Source organism: Papio anubis, chromosome 8 (genome assembly GCF_008728515.1).
Source record: "Papio anubis isolate 15944 chromosome 8, Panubis1.0, whole genome shotgun sequence".
NCBI classification, from domain to species: Eukaryota; Metazoa; Chordata; class Mammalia; order Primates; family Cercopithecidae; genus Papio; species Papio anubis.
The window spans coordinates 65,929,426-65,946,944 of record NC_044983.1 but is presented as its reverse complement, the minus strand read 5'-3'; the positions used below and the strand labels follow the sequence as shown (position 1 = coordinate 65,946,944).

Sequence of the window (17,519 nt, the reverse complement as noted above, 5' to 3'; positions counted from 1 at the left end):
TGCACAACTCTGAATATACTAAAAACTATTGTACATTTTATTTAAATGGATGAATTGTATGGCATGTAAATTATATATCATTAAAGCTATTATAAAGATATGAATGTGGGAGTAAAGTCTAGAAAACAGAAAACTGGCTGGTGGAATCAGGCATATGGAATACATCAAAAACAACAGTGAGGAAATAGCAAAAAACTGGAAAAAATTTAAATGTCTAACAGGAGGATGGATAAATTGTAGTGTATTCATTTTTTAAAAAATGACAGTGAGTACCCGGTAACTAAGAAATTCACATAAAAGTATGAATAGTCTATAAACATGACCTAAAAATAGCATTTGTCGGAACATTTAGAAGTAATTTTTTTACTCAACTGTCTAGCCCTTAATACTGCTATTAACATTACCAAAGAACACCATTTAGGAAGGTAAAGAAACCATGTATTTTAGCAAAGATTTTATTTTAAAATGTAGGGCTTTTATTTTTAAAAAAGTTTCAGGATTAGTTTCATTTAACCAAAAGATATAGCTATATCTTTAGAACATCTTTACAGAAGAACCAGTAAATATTTTCTTATCTGAATTGTGAGTTTCTTAAGTTTAGGGTAAATAGAGAAAAGAAGAGATTATTACTTGGAAAAACAGAAAAGGCAAGAGAAAGTAGTAATGTACAGTAAAGTTTCAGAAGGAAATTGGACAGTTGAGGATCACTCAACATTTAGTGACTTCTGTCATACTTTTTTGCAAAAATGTTATACAGACCATTTTTGGCCGTTCGTCTCATTTTGTTTTACATAATCACTGAAGCAATTAGGAAAAAAAAAAAAAAAAACACCTGCTTTAAATGAAGAACCCGAGGAGAAGAAAAAAAAATTGAAGAACTTGCCCATGGTTGGTACTAGGGAATGAAGGGTAAAACACAAGTTGGGGAAATCTAGGTTCTTCTTAAATGGGATCTTAGAAATTGTTTTTTAAGAGAAGGTATTTGTGCTTTAGTATACTTACATTTTATTATGTGTTATTCATTCTGAAATTATTTTACTTAGACATTGAGACAGCAGAATGAAAGTGGCTAGTAAAGAATGAAAATATCAGAAAATTTAGAATGCCATGTTGATGATGTCTGCTTTTTAAAGGTCTGTATATCAGAATTTGAGAGAATTGTTTTGAGACTAATGGGTGTATGTATTAGTCCTCATGCTGCTATGAAGAAATGCCTGAGACTGTGTAATTTATAAAGGAAAGAGGTTTAATTGACTCACAGTTTCACATGGTTGGGAAGGCCTCGAGAAACTTACAGTCATGGCAGAAGGGGAAGCAAACATGTCCTCCGTCACAAGGCAGCAGGCAAGAGAAGAATAACTGAGTGAAGGGAGAATCCCCTTATAAAACCATCAGATCTCAGTGAGAACTTACTATCACAAAAATAGGATGGGGGAAACCACCCCCCAATTCAGTTACCTCCCACAGGGACCCTCCTAGACATGTGGGGATTATGGGAACTACAATTCACAATGAGATTTGGGTGGGGACACAACCAAACCGTATCAGTCAGTGTACTTAAAATTTGGCATTCAGAAGTTTTTGCTGCCGTATTTTGAATTTACTTCTTAAATCACCTCAATTTGCTATTCTTTAATGTTAATCTTTTTTTTCCCCTAAGAGCAAGTTTCTCATCTTGGAGGCTGGAGGATTTATTTGTCTTTCCTGAGAATTTCCTTTCCTTATCTTTTTAATTGCGGTGCTGTTATGGGTCCTGTCCTAAATTTCTTCCTTAATTTCTTTTTCTCTTTTCATTTAATTTAGGAATATTAATTTTACATTAATGATCTGTGCCTCCTTTTATCTTGGAGGAAGAAATTGGTATTCTTTGAGTGTACTGTGAAATTCTTCCATTAAAATTAACAGCAAATATTGAAATACGTCTCTGATAATTAGGGAATCATTCATAGAAAGAGGAACAATTCTAGATGTTTTCAAAGGTCTTTTCAGTCAATATTTTACCTTACAGCTCAGTGGACAAAAAGCTCTTTGCAAAGTTTAGTATTTTTTTGGCCAAACTATTTCTGCTATACTACCAGCTACATAGCCTTTATAGTTGTTGAAAGTGTTTAAACATGAGAACCATCGCCTATCTATATATCTATGACATAAGATTTTCAGTGCCCTTTTAAAAAATAACACATATTCTGCTGTTGCTTGCATCTGTTCCATCCTAGTTCTCTAGAAGAACTGGCCAGTTAGAGTCTAGTTCTTTGTGTTGATGTTCTAATTAATCAGGAAAGCAAAATTTGCTTTTATGTCTTTGTGAAAGCCCTTGCTAATTAGAAACATTACTTCAAAATTTTTTTCATATTTTCTCTGCTGAGCTTGTTCTTCTTTGGTTAGCTGTTCTTTGTTTTTTTAATTAGAGTAATACTACATAGACAACCTGTTTTAATGTATCAGATTCCTACATATAAAATAATTTAAGTAGGAGTTGATCCTTTGTGTTGCTAAAGATTATTCAGTTTTAAAAAAGAACTCAGCAGGTTTTCTTTTTAAATATTAAATTCCTTTTGTATATCGAAAATACAATTCAAATTTACATGATTTATATAGTATTTTTAAGGATACAATTCTCTAATAAGCTAAACTGCAACTATATATAAGTGCTTATTTCTTTTTAAGGACTATATTCTACTCTTAGATGATTTCTCATTATACCTACTGAATTTATGGTGATTTCAGTTTACTGGAAATTTCCTGTGGTTAATTAAGGATACAGTTTTGCAAGTAAAGTTTGATAACTCTAAATGAGAGAAATAAAACTTGAGAATTAGATAATTTTAGAAGATGGCATATTTGTACTTTATTTTGATTTTTGGAATATCTGTTAATTTAAAATAATCAGAACTACAGATGAACCTACTGACTGGGTAAAGATGCCTTGTGATTAGGTATATATGAGTTTTTTATGTGCAGAAATTTTAATATATTTAATTGTAGTGTAAATCTGTTAGGTCTGGAAATGGTATAGCTTACTGTGCCAGTTCTCTAGCCGAAATCTTAATTGCGGGAGATGATGCATCTGTGTTTCAGTTGTGGACACTAAGAGGTGAGACAGTGGAGTGAGCGAGCATCTTGAGTGGTAGTAGAGTTCATGAGTAGCGATGAGATTGAGGTCCTGATTATGAATACTTTTCAGTTCGTATTTTATGTGGATTGTTGCATTGCAGGCCACCAGTGATTTTGTAAAGGAGTCTTAGAATAATGGCTGTGTTCTATAAGCAGTATCTTTTGGAGAGTTATTTTGGAAGAAAATCATTTTACTAAATATGAGAATAAATATTTACTTGATCATTAAAGACTGTATTTGTAATATGAATGTAAAACGGATTTGTGGATAGAGCTAATGTTGAGCAAATTTATGATGGGATTGTACCAAAATTATTCAGAGAATTTTTGAAGGATGACATAAAGCAGAAGGATTTTGTGACAGGTAATTAGTTTTAAAAAATACTGTAAATTTTTGACCCTACTTAAAAAACCCTGGAGTTGTGTAACGCACCTGCAGATGGCAAGATTGAGCACACAGTAGGTTCTCGGCCTTCACAGCAATTACGATCAGCTGAAGCTCTGTAGGCTTTGGAAACTTCAGTATCCTAATGGAGTAGATTTGGATTTGAATTCTTTTTCAGGTGCTCATATGTATTAGAGAACCACCAAGCACTTTTAACCAAAAAACAAGTTTTTATTGTCGCTTTAGTTAAATGTTTTCCTGATGTAAGGTTTTTTTTTTTTTCTTCAAACATGAGAACTTTATACTACCTTTTTTACACTACACTGTGATTACTGTGTACAGATCAGTGTCAGTGAAATAAAGAACACAACTGTATACTAGGCAAAGAACTTTATTAACCTTTGTTTCAAACTTTGTTCCCAGACTTCTTCGGCTTAATTAGCTGCAAAGAATGAATTGTGTATAAGCAAAAACTGAAAAGAGCTGCAGTGTCCAAGGCTTGGGCTTAAAAATATTAGAGATCTGGGTTTTATCAGACCCATAAACAAAAATTTCTTAAAAATATATAAGAAATTTTAAAAATTTCTTATAAAATATATAAGAAATTTTAAAAATTTCTTATAAAATTTTATAATTTTATATATAATTAATATAAAATAGCAGCTCCCAGTGACTTCTTCAAGTTTTATCTTCAGAAGTTGACTCATTTCAGTTTGCCTCATTCTTGGAAGCCTCATCCAAATTCTCCACAAGATCTGGAACTTCATCATCATCCTCCTCTCCAGTAGTGTGGTGCTTTTCCACCCACAGATTGTTTGGGCAGAGCTTCAGCCAGTCTCCTTAAACTAGTCAGACTGCCTGCACCAAGCTGGTTTAAGATGCTAGGTAGCATTTCTGTCAGCTGCTTTGTCTCAGTATGGCCTGTAATGGTGAAAGTGTTCATTGCCAGAGATGCCTGAACTTTAGGGTTGTTAAAGTGGATCGCTGTTCCTTGATTCGTAAACATATTCACCTCTTCAATGCTAGAGATTTCTAACTTCTTTAAGGAGAACTGACGTTTTTTATTATTTGCTGTGGCTGTTCCGTGAACTACCTTCTTTCTGTGAGCAGTTCCACCAATGTGCACTTTTGCCTGCAGTTTGGCGAGTTTTTCCTGGTTCATGATTGTTTCTTTCATCTTGTTGGAGCAGATAAGGGGCTGTGTGGGGGACTAGGGTTGGTGCTGAGGGGATCTCAGGGGAACCAGCTGAGATTAGGTGCACACACGTGGGGACGCAAGATGGCAGCTCCCTGTTGTAAATTTTTTGGCATCATGTTGCAAGTTAAAACCACTTACACTGAGATTTCTGAGATGTCTGCTGAATGCCTTAGGCTACTCTTATCATCATTTTAAAAATTATAGGTGTGCTTTGGCAGCGTGTAAATAGGTACTGATTCATTATTTTATCCACTGAAATAGTTTTAGCAGATTTACATATACAGTCCTTAAATCAATTCACAGATAAGTTTTTAAAATAGAAAATATCAAAGATAAAGTTATTTTCTTAGTAAAATACCTAAGTAGCTACATACATTGTATAATTTGGCTTGTAATTAATGTATTTCACTGTTAATATTTCTGATGGTAGTCTAGATGACTTTAAAAATGAAGATGAAAGTTTCCTTCACTGCAAATATTAAATTATTACTTTTTAAGTGTTTAATAAAGCTCTACATGTTGAATAATAAAGGGATTATTTTACATATTTAAAGAGAATTTTTATTTAGGAAATTAACATTCAGCCTAATGTTATATCTAACATGGTATCCTTTTGTACAATTGTGTCAAATAAAGAACAGAAACTATATTATGGCTTCTAGTGATGCCCTAACCACTGGTGTTTCCTTTTTCTTGTGTTCCCTCTTCATGTGCATACTCCGTGCTCCCCTTTGGGTTGACTTGTAATCTGACTCTTGTGACAGATATTAGGAGGTGGAGCAAAGGAATTTCAGACCAGTCAGCTAAGAGACTGCTGTGGGGTAAGAAAAAAAAAATTATTTAGCCTCTTAAAATTACTCTTATCAAAGGAAAAGAAGTTGGAAGCACATGATAATATAACCAGAAACATGACACAGAAGAATTAAGGGAAGAGTAGAGGAGACACGTAGATAAGTTAGATAGTTACTGCTGAGGTTTTTTTTAGGTGGGGGTGGGGTTTCATGTTGAAGCCTGTGCTTTGCTTTGGCTGAATCTGGCTTAATTTCTGTAAACATCCCTCCTTCTAGGATGAATCAATGCATCTTAGCCATGTCTATACCTGTAGGAAAATACTGATGATGAAAGTTTACGGGCAATTTAAAAAAGGGAGAAGAAAAAGTGAAAAACCTTGATGTTTCAAGGATCCCACAGTTTCTGCCAAGTTTGAACACATTCCAGAATCCAAAAAAAAGTATGTACTTTTGAAGCTGTATTTTTCAGGTGTTTGTATGTACATTTCCATAAGTTGGAAATCAATCGACAATAAATACATACTTTAAAATATTTCTTTTACTTTGGCAGTTACACGTGTGTGCAGAATTCCTACAATTTTTCAATCTCTTTATTCAATTTATTAGGATATCTGTACGGTTTTTCCTATGAAAAGTAATTTCAGTGGAGAGATTTAGCTAGGAACTTCATTAGGCAGCCTGTGTGATTCAGGAGCAAAGGAATAGCCTGTTAGTTTAATTTTGCAAACATATGGGTTGAGGGCAAGTATGTAGGCATAAGTGGTCAGAAGCGAATTATGGATCTGGTGGCTCTGGTTTGCTAAGGCGTTTCTGTCTATCTCAGTCGTGCAGGACCTGGCCGTCCTGTTCTATTGCTCACTGAAGGCCAAAGCTTCGCAGAGCAGAGTGCTGACATGATTCTCATTGTACATTTGATGCTGAAAGCACTAACATGTAAGCTCTGGAAAGCATTTAATCACTGTAGTTTCTAAATAGTCAAGTCTAGTGAGAGCAACTTTTAGTAATTTACAACATAAAAAGTTGAGTGTTTTTTCCCCTAAAAATCTTACTTTATTAAAGCACTTAATTTTAAAGGAGGAAGAACTTCTTAGTTTTCCCATTAGAGATCAGAAAAGAAAAGAGCATAATGACTGCTTATTACACAATCTTCACGTAAGCATAGCAGTTTAAATTTACAATCAGGGTATCCATTATAGCTACATTTAGTCAGTTGAAACATGTAAAAAATTAATACTAATAAACTCAGTGTGTTCCACAGTACTCTGGTGCTTACCTTGTTTATTATTTTTTGTTAACTCAAAGACACAGCAAATCTGTCACTATACTATATCTTGCTTATAATGAGGACCAGAAATGAATGTTTATTTGAAAGATGGCAAAGAAAAATCTCCTTCTTGCTTTAAAAAGATGTTTAAAAAGCGTGTATTCCTGTGTTGCATTTTTAATGAGCCAAGATGTATTTTCAACATATATCTTCCCCTCTATTGCGTATTACAAATAAACAAAAAATTAACAAACTTGGCATTCTAAAGTATGTTCATAGAATTTCAATGCTAATTTAATGTGCTTTGAAAATTCATATAATTCATCATTGTTATCTTTTTCTTTATATTTAAACTAATTGCTCATAGATATGTGTTCAAAATAAATGAATTTAAGCATGATTTTATATGGTGTTCTTTTTAATAACTATGCAAACATATTTATTTCAACAGACAATATTAATGTCTGTTGATTAGGCAGATTTCAAAATTGTTTTCCTTGTGTACCAGGGAAGTAAATGCAAGTTTCTTTAATGAGAGCAACTCAGATATTTAATTTCAATCTGGTTGTTGTTATTGTTAAAGGGATAGGGAACCAAGGTAGCAGAAAAGACTAAAGCAGGATTTTTTATTTTATTTTTACTTTTAAAGAAAACAATACATTTACATAACAAATAATGGAATTATAGTGGCCACTGTGCCTACTGGCCCCCGCCCCCCCACCCCACCCCACTACAGCACACACTGGAATAGTGCTGAACAAAATTACAGGTTTAGGATATGATGTACATCAATAAGTCGCCTGTCCTATGGCCGTCAGTTGCATGCCAGATAATGATAGCATTATCATCTTTATTTCTTAGCATCTTTACTTTAGAGCTAGAAGAGACCCTAGGAATCATATCATTGAAGGACTACACTTTAAAGTTAGGACCTAGAGTTAATAAACAATTTTTTGGCTGTTGCATAGTTGTGGGCCATGCTGGGACATGAATCCAAGTTTTTCCCTTCCAAGTTCAGTGACTCTTTTCATCAAACCATGCTGCTGCCCTAATGTTCTCTTTTCTTTTTTTTTTTCTTGTTCTTTTTTTTTTTTTTCTCCCCCTTTTTTTTTTTGAGGCAAGGTTTCACTGTGTCACTCAGACTGGAGTGCAGTGGTGAGATCACTGTTCACTGCAGCCTCAACCTCCCTGGCTCAAGTGATTCTCCCACTGCAGCCTCCCCAGTAGCTGGGACTATAGGCATGCGCCAAGCTAAAATCTTAAAATGAGCCTAACAGTTGAGGCCTATGTTGCCCAGGCTGGTAATTTTTTAAATAAATGAAACATTTTTACTGGTTGTTGTTAGTCAGTTAAAGTAGTATGCATTGACTCTGGCAAAATTCATAATTAGGTTTCAGTAAATGTGTGTTGTATGTATTTTTTAAATCTCTGATAACCTAAGGTATCCTTAAGCTACCGGATGGAAAATTTGAGTTTCAACATAGCCACATCTATGATTTTTTCTTACTGTGGATGAATGTAGGTTGACTTGCCTTAAATCAGAATGCAAATATGTATATTTTGTATATTGATTGAAGTTGTTAATTTGTCTTAGTGAAAAATTGGAAGCGCTCCTTAATGAAAATTAACATGTAAGTTGAAGCCACAACTTTGTTCAATATTTTTTCTTCCTGTATGTATTAGCCTAGTGCTACCATCATTGTTTTTGACTATACTGAACACTAGAAAGATGCCAGTGTTTGTGCTGTAGAAAAAATCCACTCCCATGATGTGGATCCTGAGTGACATTCTTTTTTTTAATTAAATTTTTTTTAGAGATAGAGTCTCACTGTGTTGCCCAGGCTGGTCTTGAACTCCTGGTCCTTATCCCAGGTTTGAACTCCTGAACTCTTAGCCTCCCAAAGCAGTGGGATTATAGGTGTGAGCCACTGTACCTAGGCCCCCCATCACTATTCTTTTATGGCAAGTATGCTTGCAGTTGTCACAAGAAGAACCTGCCCAGGTTTGCTTTAGAATATGTGAATTCAACTTGAAATATTATGCTGCTATTAAAAATTATATTGCCAAAGACTGAACCAACAAGGAAAAATATTTTCATGGTACTGGTAGGTAGAAATGGTAGAATTTAATTTCATATGACTGATTTTAAAAATTACATTTTTGTTATAAAATTCTTGAAAGTAAATATATCACATAGTGGTATATAGTGGAAATATGCATGTCCTCCCCCCTTCACTTTTCCTTACTTTCCACACTTTTTCTAGTAACCACTTTCTGTATTAAAATAATAAACTTGAGGGAGAAAAATCTATAAATATTTATCTTTACAGACGAGCTACGGAGACAACTGAAAAAGTTGTGTTTATAATGTTTCAAGCTCAAAAGAGCCTACTAACCAGAATGATACTTGCTCAGTCTTATTAAGCATTGAAAGTATAGGTATAGCTTATTACTCTAATAACTAGTGTTACTCCATGTTAAAAATGCAGGATTTGTATAGAATTCATGTTAGGTGCTCTTCTGTTTTACTTGTACTAACTCATTTAATACTAACAAAAACCCTGTGAAGCAGTAGTGGTGGTTGTTGCTCTTGGGGCCTAAAAATATTTGTAATTTTTTTAAGTTAACATAGCTAATAACCAGTGCAGCCCAGTTTTGAACTGGTGTCACACCAGAGCCTATAATTTTAAGCATTATATAGTAATTACCTAGATTTTGTGTTGTGGTATAGAAAAGGTGACTTAGAAAGAAAAAGGGAAAAATAGTCAAATAAAAATAGTCAAACTGTACCTAATGTAAGATTTTGCCTATAAACTGAATGGTAAATGCACAAATTTCTGTTTGTTGCCGTGTCACGTAAAAATGGCTAGATTGAGTATCATTAAATTTAGAGGGTATATGAGGAGCCCTATATTGTAGGCTAGATGGTCTCCTTGAAATTACCTTTCTGGGGTGGATCTCAAAGATGGGCAGTGGACTTCTCAAGTAGCTGAAACAGAGAGATAATGAGAGATTTCAAACCACTGCAGATTAAGAGAGATGAGCCTTGTATATAAAGATAATGAGGATAGAGACCAAATCGTGGTTTAAAATATGAGCTCCAGGCCGGGTGTGGTGGCTCACGCCTGTAATCCCAGCACTTCGGGAGTTGGAGACCGGCGGATCACGAGGTCAGGAGATTGAGATCATCCTGGCTAACATGGTGAAACCCCGTCTCTACTAAAAATACAAAAAATAGCCGGGCGTGGTGGCGGGCACCTGTAGTCGCAGCTACTCGGGAGGCTGAGGCAGGAGAATGACGTGAACCCAGGAGGCAGAGCTTGCAGTGAGCCGAGATAGTGCCACTGCATTCCAGCCTGGGCAACAGTGCAAGACACCATCTGAAAAAAAAAAAAAATACGAGCTCCCAATGAAGGTCCCAAGGGTAGGCTCCAAATTGTAGTCAATCTAAAATTGGTTTTAAAAGCAGCAGCTTCTCTTGTGGGCAACTGCATCCAGCAGGAACAGCAGGGATTCCTAACAGAGGTTGATAATTCTTCTGAAAAACTAGGTAGGCTAGCTAGTTAATCAATAATGAATTCCCATGTATCCTGCTTCAAATAGGAAGTCAAATATGAAAAACGATTTTATGAAAGAGGAATTCAAAGTTTTCTTGATCATATTCCTTATAATTAGCAATTTTATTAATTTCTCTATTCTTTTCCAAATCCCATTTTCATTGGTGCTTTAACAAGGTTATAAATAACTAACGTTTGTGCCTTATGTGATAAATAGAATAAAGAGATTTTTAAAATAGAATAATTTTATGGCCTTAAGAGATTATGATTTAATATATAATTCAAATATTTTAATTGAATATTTGAATATTTCTGTAGGTACTCCTTTCTTTCATTTACTAGTCAAAGACAACATTCCCATCACCTAGCAGAAAGGAAATGGATCTTCCAGTCTGGGTAACATGGTGAAACCCCATCTCTACAAAAAAATTAAAAATAAAAAATTAGCCGGGCATGGTGACACATGCCAATAGTCTCAACTTCTTGGGGACTGAGGCAGGAGGATCACCTGAGTCTGGGAGATTGAGGCCTGTGGTGAGCTGTGATTGTGCCACTGCACTCCAGCCTGGGTGACAGAGCGAGACCCTATCTCAAAGAAGAAAAAATAAACCAGAAAGGAAACAGATCTGTATTAACTCTTCTGGTGGGAAATGAGGATATTGGCATCTGTTGAAAATAACCTAGTAAAAATTTGTTGGATTCATGAATGAGTGTGAGGCATGCTTCTAGCACAATAAAATATATCTTTTTCTAATTTACTTATGCCTCATAACAGTCATGAACGTCTTCACAGGTAGGTGTAAATATTCTCATTTTATGGAGATTAATGTGCAGAGAAAGTAATATGGCCAGAGATAGTGCACAGTGGAGCTCAAGTTCCACACAGACCTTCTGACTCCAAGTCCATTACTCTTGTTGTATAGATATATATATACACATCACAAAAAAATGTCGTAATTGTTCAAAGTTCCAAGGATAGGCATTGATTATTTTGGGTCAAAAAATTAGATGATTATAACTTATTTCAAAATTGATTTAGCCAGAGAATGTTGAATCCTAAACACAAAGTACTATGTTATTGCTCTGTGGGATATATGAACTCCTTGTCTTTAAGAAGCACGTAATGTAGTTGAGGTTGACATATACATTAACAAAAAGAGCAATACTATTTAATTAATGTGTAGTGTATATATATAGGCATTCTATGAGTGCCCCTAGAACTGTGTCTCCTGTCACATGCTAGATATCCGATAAAGATTGATTGATTGAATGAGTCTAAATTAGAGTGTATTGGTTAGGGAGGGATTCAGGAATTAGATAAGACTTGTGGCAAGGTCTTAGAAGACAACTAAAATTTAGATACCATGAGAAAGGTGGTGTTGGAGAGGATGGCATTCCAAACAAGAGACACAGGATGACCAAAGAAGAGGTGAGAATGAGGAAAGCCCATACAGGGCTTTGAATAGAGCAGTTTGGCTAGAAGGAGCCATTTGTATAGAATAATGGAAGGTACAGTTAGAAATACAGCTTTGAGCCAGGCTTAGAGACCTTTACATGCTAGATTAAGGAGTTTTCATTTTATTCAGCAGTGGTTGCTGTCAAAGAGTTAAATTCCAGGAGCTAACAAGTGACATTACCAAAGTAACATTTTATGTAGATTGATTTGCTCTTGAAGCTGGGCATGTTGGCCTGCACCTGTGGTCCCACCTACTCTGGAGGCTGAGGTAGGAGGATCACTTGAGCCCAGGAGTTTGAGGCTGCAATGAGCTGTGATTGTGCCACTGTACTCCAGCCTGGGTGACAGAGCAAGACTCCATTTCTTTTTTTGTTTTGTTTTGTTTCTTTGTTTTTTTGTTTTTGTTTTTGTTTTTTTGTTTTTTTGTTTTTTTTTGAGACAGAGTCTCACTCTGTAACCCAGGCTGGAGTGCAGTGGCGTGATTTCGGTTCACTGCAACCTCTGCCTCCTGGGTTCAAGTGATTCTCCTGCCTCAGCCTCCTGAGCAGCTGGGACTACAGGCATGCGCCACCACACCCAGCTAATTTTTGTATTTTTAGAGATTTTTGTATTAGAGATGGGATTATACCATATTGACCAGGCTGGTCTCGAACTCCTGACCTCGTGATCCCTCAGCCTCCCAAAGCTCTGGGATTACAGGAGTGAGCCACCATGCCCAGCCGACTCTGTCTCTTTAAATAAAAAGAAAAAAAGAAAAACAAACAAACAAAACCGAAAGTTCTGGTTTGCTCTTGGTACACAGGGTGAATTTGGAAATTGGAGAGAAAATAGACCAGAGGTGAAAATTCTAGTGAGAGAGGCTGTGTGTTGGCTTAGAACAGTAGGGATGGCATTCCAGATGGACTGAGTGTCTCTGACATCAAAAAGATTTGTCAGAACCTGATTATTGTCAAGAGAAAGTCAGTATTTTTTAAAAAAAAACAGAATTACATATAGGATAATAGTCTTAAAGTTGTTCTCTGAGAACCAGTGTCTTATTAGTGTGTTCTAATTGAGAACTGCCATGCTATGTCATTCACTTAATCTGGATTTTAGTTTTTTGTTATTTTTTACCAGTTGAAAAATATAACACTTACTGTTTCAGCTTGTGCTGCCATAACAAAATACCGTAGACTGGGTGACTGAAACAACAGACATTTATTTCTCACAGTTCTGGAGGCAGGGAGTCTAAGATCATGGTGCCAGCATGGATCCCAGTGAGAGCTCTCTTCTTACACATGGTGGTCTTCTTGCTGCATCCTCACATGGCAGGGAGAGAAAGAAAGAGAGAAGGGGAAGTCTCTGGTCTCTTACGTGGACACTAATTCCATCATAAGGATCCCATTCTCATGACCTCCTCTAAACATAATTACTCCCTAAAGACCTCACCTCCAAATACCATCACATTAGGGGTCAGGACTTTGATTTATGAATATTGTGCCCCATAGACATTGAGTCCATATATGTAATTTTAAGCCCTTTTTGGGTTATTTATATCATGCTCTTCTTTTCTTAGAGGTAAGTACTATCTAGAATTTATTGTGTCTTATACCCATTTAAAGAAAAAAGTTTACTCTTTATGTAGTTGTTTATAATATTTAGTATTTTTTAGGTTTGAAAGCTCAGTTAAATAGTATACTGTTCGTATTATTCTGCAACTTCTTTTTTTCCCATAACATTATGGGGTTTTTTTAGTGATAATATCCATGTAGTTGCAAGTCAGTCAAATGTGCAGTATTCCATTTTGTGAACATAGACAATTTATCAGTTTTTCTCTTGATCTGCATTTAAGTTGTTTCTAATTTTTTCCAATTGCAGGCATTCCAGCAGTGAACATTTTTGTTCATGATACCTTACATAGATATGACAGTTTCTTTGGGGTATTACCTATGAGGGTAATATCCCTAGACTGGGTTATATGTGATTTTTAGCTTCATTAAATATTTTCAACTTATTCCAATTTACATTGGAGCCTGAAGTATATAGGTTGACATTTGGTATAATACTTTGTTGTTGTTGTTAAGAGATGGAGTCTCATTCTGTTTCCCAGGCTGGAATGCAGTGGCACTATCACAGCTCTCTGCAGCCTCCAACTCCTGGAATCAGGGGATCCACCCACCTCAGCCTCCCAAGGAGTTGAGACTACAGGTGTGTACCACCATGTTCAGCTAATTATTTTATTATATTGCCCAGACTGGTCTCAAACTCTTGGTCTCAGGTGATCCTCCTGCCTCAGCCTCCCAAAGTGGTGGGATTACAGGCATGAGCCATTGCACTCAGCCAAGATTTTTTTTTTTTTTGAGACGGAGTTTTGCTCTTGTTACCCAGGCTGGAGTGCAATGGCGTGATCTCAGCTCATCGCATCCTCTGCCTGCCTGGTTCAAGTGAGTCTCCTGCCTCAGCCTCCCAAGTAGCTGGGATTACAAGCAGGCGCCACCATGCCTGTCTAATTTTGTATTTTTAGTAATGACAGGGTTTCTCCATGTTAGTCGGGCTGGTCTCGAACTCCCAACCTCAAGTGATCTGCCCGCCTTGGCTTCCCAAAGTGCTGGGATTACAGGCATGAGCCACCACACCCAGCCCACTGTTTTTTTTAAGACTTAATTTTTGTTAGCATGAGGGGTGTGAAATGGTATTTTGCTATTCAGTTTCATTATGCATTTTCTGGTTACTGTTGAGATTACACAGTGCACAGTGGCCATTCCGATTCCTTCTTCTGAATTGCCTGTTAATATATTTTGCCCATTTAGCTGTAGGGTGATTTTTTTTTTTTTTTTTTTGAGACGGAGTCTCACTCTGCCTCCCAGGCTGGAGTGCAGTGGCTCCATCTCAGCTCACTGCAAGCTCTGCCTCCCAGGTTCACGCCATTCTCCTGCCTCAGCCTCCCAGTGATGTTTTTTATATTGACTTACAGATATTAATGTATTCCAAATACTTCAGGTGGAATTTTTAACCTTTGGTGAACTAGCTGTGTTAGTATAATAGAACTCTGTATCAAATCAACTTTGGTGAAAAAGGTGATCTTGTTTTGGAAAAAGGATCATACCACTTACATGAAATGGAGTAATCTGGTCACTACAGTTGTGCACCCTTATACATGGTTTCAGTTATCTGCGGTCAACTATGGCCCAAAATTATTGCATGGAATATTCCAGAAATAATTCATGAGTTTTTAATTGCATGCAGTTCTGGGCATTGTGATGAAATTTCCCGCCATCCTGCCTAGGAGATGAATCCTCCCTTTGTCCCTCATCTCCACACTCTATGTGCCACCCACCTGTCAGTCACTTTGTAGCCGACTTGGTTTTCAGGTTGACTGTCTAGGTATCCCAGTGCTTGTATTCCGGTGACCCTTATTTGACTTAATAATGGCCCCAAGGCCCACGACTATTGATGCTGGCAATTTGGATACTCCAAAGAGAAGCCGTAAAATGCTTCCTTTAAGTGGAAAGGTGAAAGTTATCGACAAGGCTGAGGTTGCCAAAATCTATAGTAATAATGAATCGTCTATTCTGAAATTGTAAATAGTATATTGTTATAATTCTATTTTATTATTAACTATTGCTGCTAATTTCTTACTGTGTCTAATTTATAAGTTAAACTTTATAGGTATCTGTGCATAGGAAAAGGAAAAACCGGTGTATGTAGAGTTCAGTAGTGTCTGTGGTTTTAGGCATCCACTCGAGGATGAAGGGGACTACTGTACTTCACTTCCCTAAAGATAAAAGAAATACAATCTCTATTGCATCAAGGCTGAAATTACAGCAGCCTTCTCAGGCCTTCTTCCCTTGTCCCACATTGACCGCCACTGTTTTTTTGCACTTGTGTCCACTGGCCCCCTTGTCCTTCCTGTCCGACCAAGCTCATGTAAACCTATTTAAAAGTTGGTATTCCACTTGTTGAGAGACCTGGCTTTGCCTGGCAGCATGGGTGCTTGATTTTGCCTTTGAATCTTTCCCGCAGCAGTCCTAGCCAAGTTCGTATTTGGGCTATGATTCAAGGAACTGCAATTAAGAGTAACCCTGATTTAATTTTCCCGTCTTCTCTCCTCTTTGTAAAGGTACTTTAAGGTGTATAAGTTTTAAAAATCCGTATGGTAACTTCTGTAGGACCAAAGGACTGGACATGTTGATTATCTGTGCATGTGCTTAATCATTAAAATTATATGAAAGTTAGTACAGTAAATATGATAGTAGTTAAAGAACCAAGTGAGACTCTGGGTTTGAAATCAAGCTCTGACACTTACATAAAAAAGGGGATAGTATAAATACCTGCTTCATAGGGATGTTGTTAAAGGAGATGTATATAAAGTGTTTAACATAGGCTTAGCACTTGCTAAGCACTCAATAAATATTAGCTGGTCTCAAAATTAATTTGAAGCTTTGATATTGAGAAGGTATTAGAGTATGAGGTGCTTGTTAATTTTTTGTATTATAATTATTTTATAATATCTTCTATATATACTGAAGTTTAAAATTTTTAACTTATTTTACATGTTTTCCTAAATGAAGGCTTAGATCTCTCTGCAGTGGTTGGCCATCATATTCACTGTTTGCTGTATCCACTTTTTTCCTCTCATCTGGAGCATGCCTATAATTTTATACTTTTTTTCATTTTTTTTCTATAAAAGCATATTGTCATATAAGCAAGGGAGAGGATTAGCTTTGAAGAATCACCTTTTGTGTAATACACTGTTTTATCTTTACTATCACCTATAATAAGGGCCTGGATGGTGTGGCATTTCCCAGTAAAATGTCTGCTTTGTTCACTCACTAGTTTATGTTTCAGTAATTATTGTGATTGCTCCCTTTTTTTGGTAAGCATTTTGTAAATGTTTTAGTTGTTAATCATTTTTAGCTGGAAACTTTTACTTGACAGTCCGTTTTTTAAGGAATAGGTTCCTTATTAAAGTAAGTGTTACTGTTCCTGCTTTTAAGGAAAACAAATTGACAGCCTTTAGTATCTTTAAGAGTAGGACATGGATGTTAGTGTACTATTCAGTAATTTAAAATTGACTATGTAATTGTGCTTGTGATAGTTAACACTAGAAGTTGAACAGTTAATTTGTTCATTATAATGTTTAAAGCAAATGGTTAGGTATGTGTCTACCTTAGCCCCACATATAGATAGACCCTTCATCCTCGTTAGACCCTACCTTGTTGGTTTAGAGTTAAAATTCATTTGGAAGTTTCAGGTCAAGAAATAATACATTTGAGATGTTAAAGACTCATTTCCAGCCAGACATAGTGCCTCATGCCTGTAATCCCAGCACTTTGGGAGGCCAAGGAGGGTGGATTGCTTGAGTCCAGGAGTTCGAGATTAGCTTGGGCAACATGGTGAAACCTTGTCTCTACAAAAAAAATTAAAAATTAGCTGGGTCAGGGGATCACTTGAACCCAGGAGGTCAAGGCTGCAGTGAGCTGTGATCACACTACTATTCTCCAGCCTGGGCGACAGACCGAGACCTTGTCTCAGAAAAACAAAAACAAAACACAAAGACTCATTTTCATTGTCTAAGCATATATTCATACATTGACAGCATCTAAGCTACTGGATAATGGATCTTTATTTGATTTTGCTTTAACTCTGTTAGGGAGGGTTATGGTTCTAACTTTGTTTCCTGATAGTGGTGTTGAACAGGAAGGGATGAGTTAAAGGGGTTGTCTTGTTGTCAGATTTTCTTTACACTTTGTATTTGACTCATCCTGCTGACTA

The 17,519-nt window shown here is 36.2% G+C and overlaps 1 protein-coding gene and 1 pseudogene across 13 annotated transcripts in view; one reads left to right on the top strand and one right to left on the bottom strand.

The window, feature by feature from the left end:
* NCOA2 (nuclear receptor coactivator 2) overlaps positions 1–17,519 on the top strand; it is a 296,372-nt gene that overhangs the window by 129,974 nt on the left and 148,879 nt on the right. The gene's annotated exons all lie outside the window — the stretch shown is intronic.
* LOC116276365 lies at positions 4,208–4,676 on the bottom strand (annotated as a pseudogene).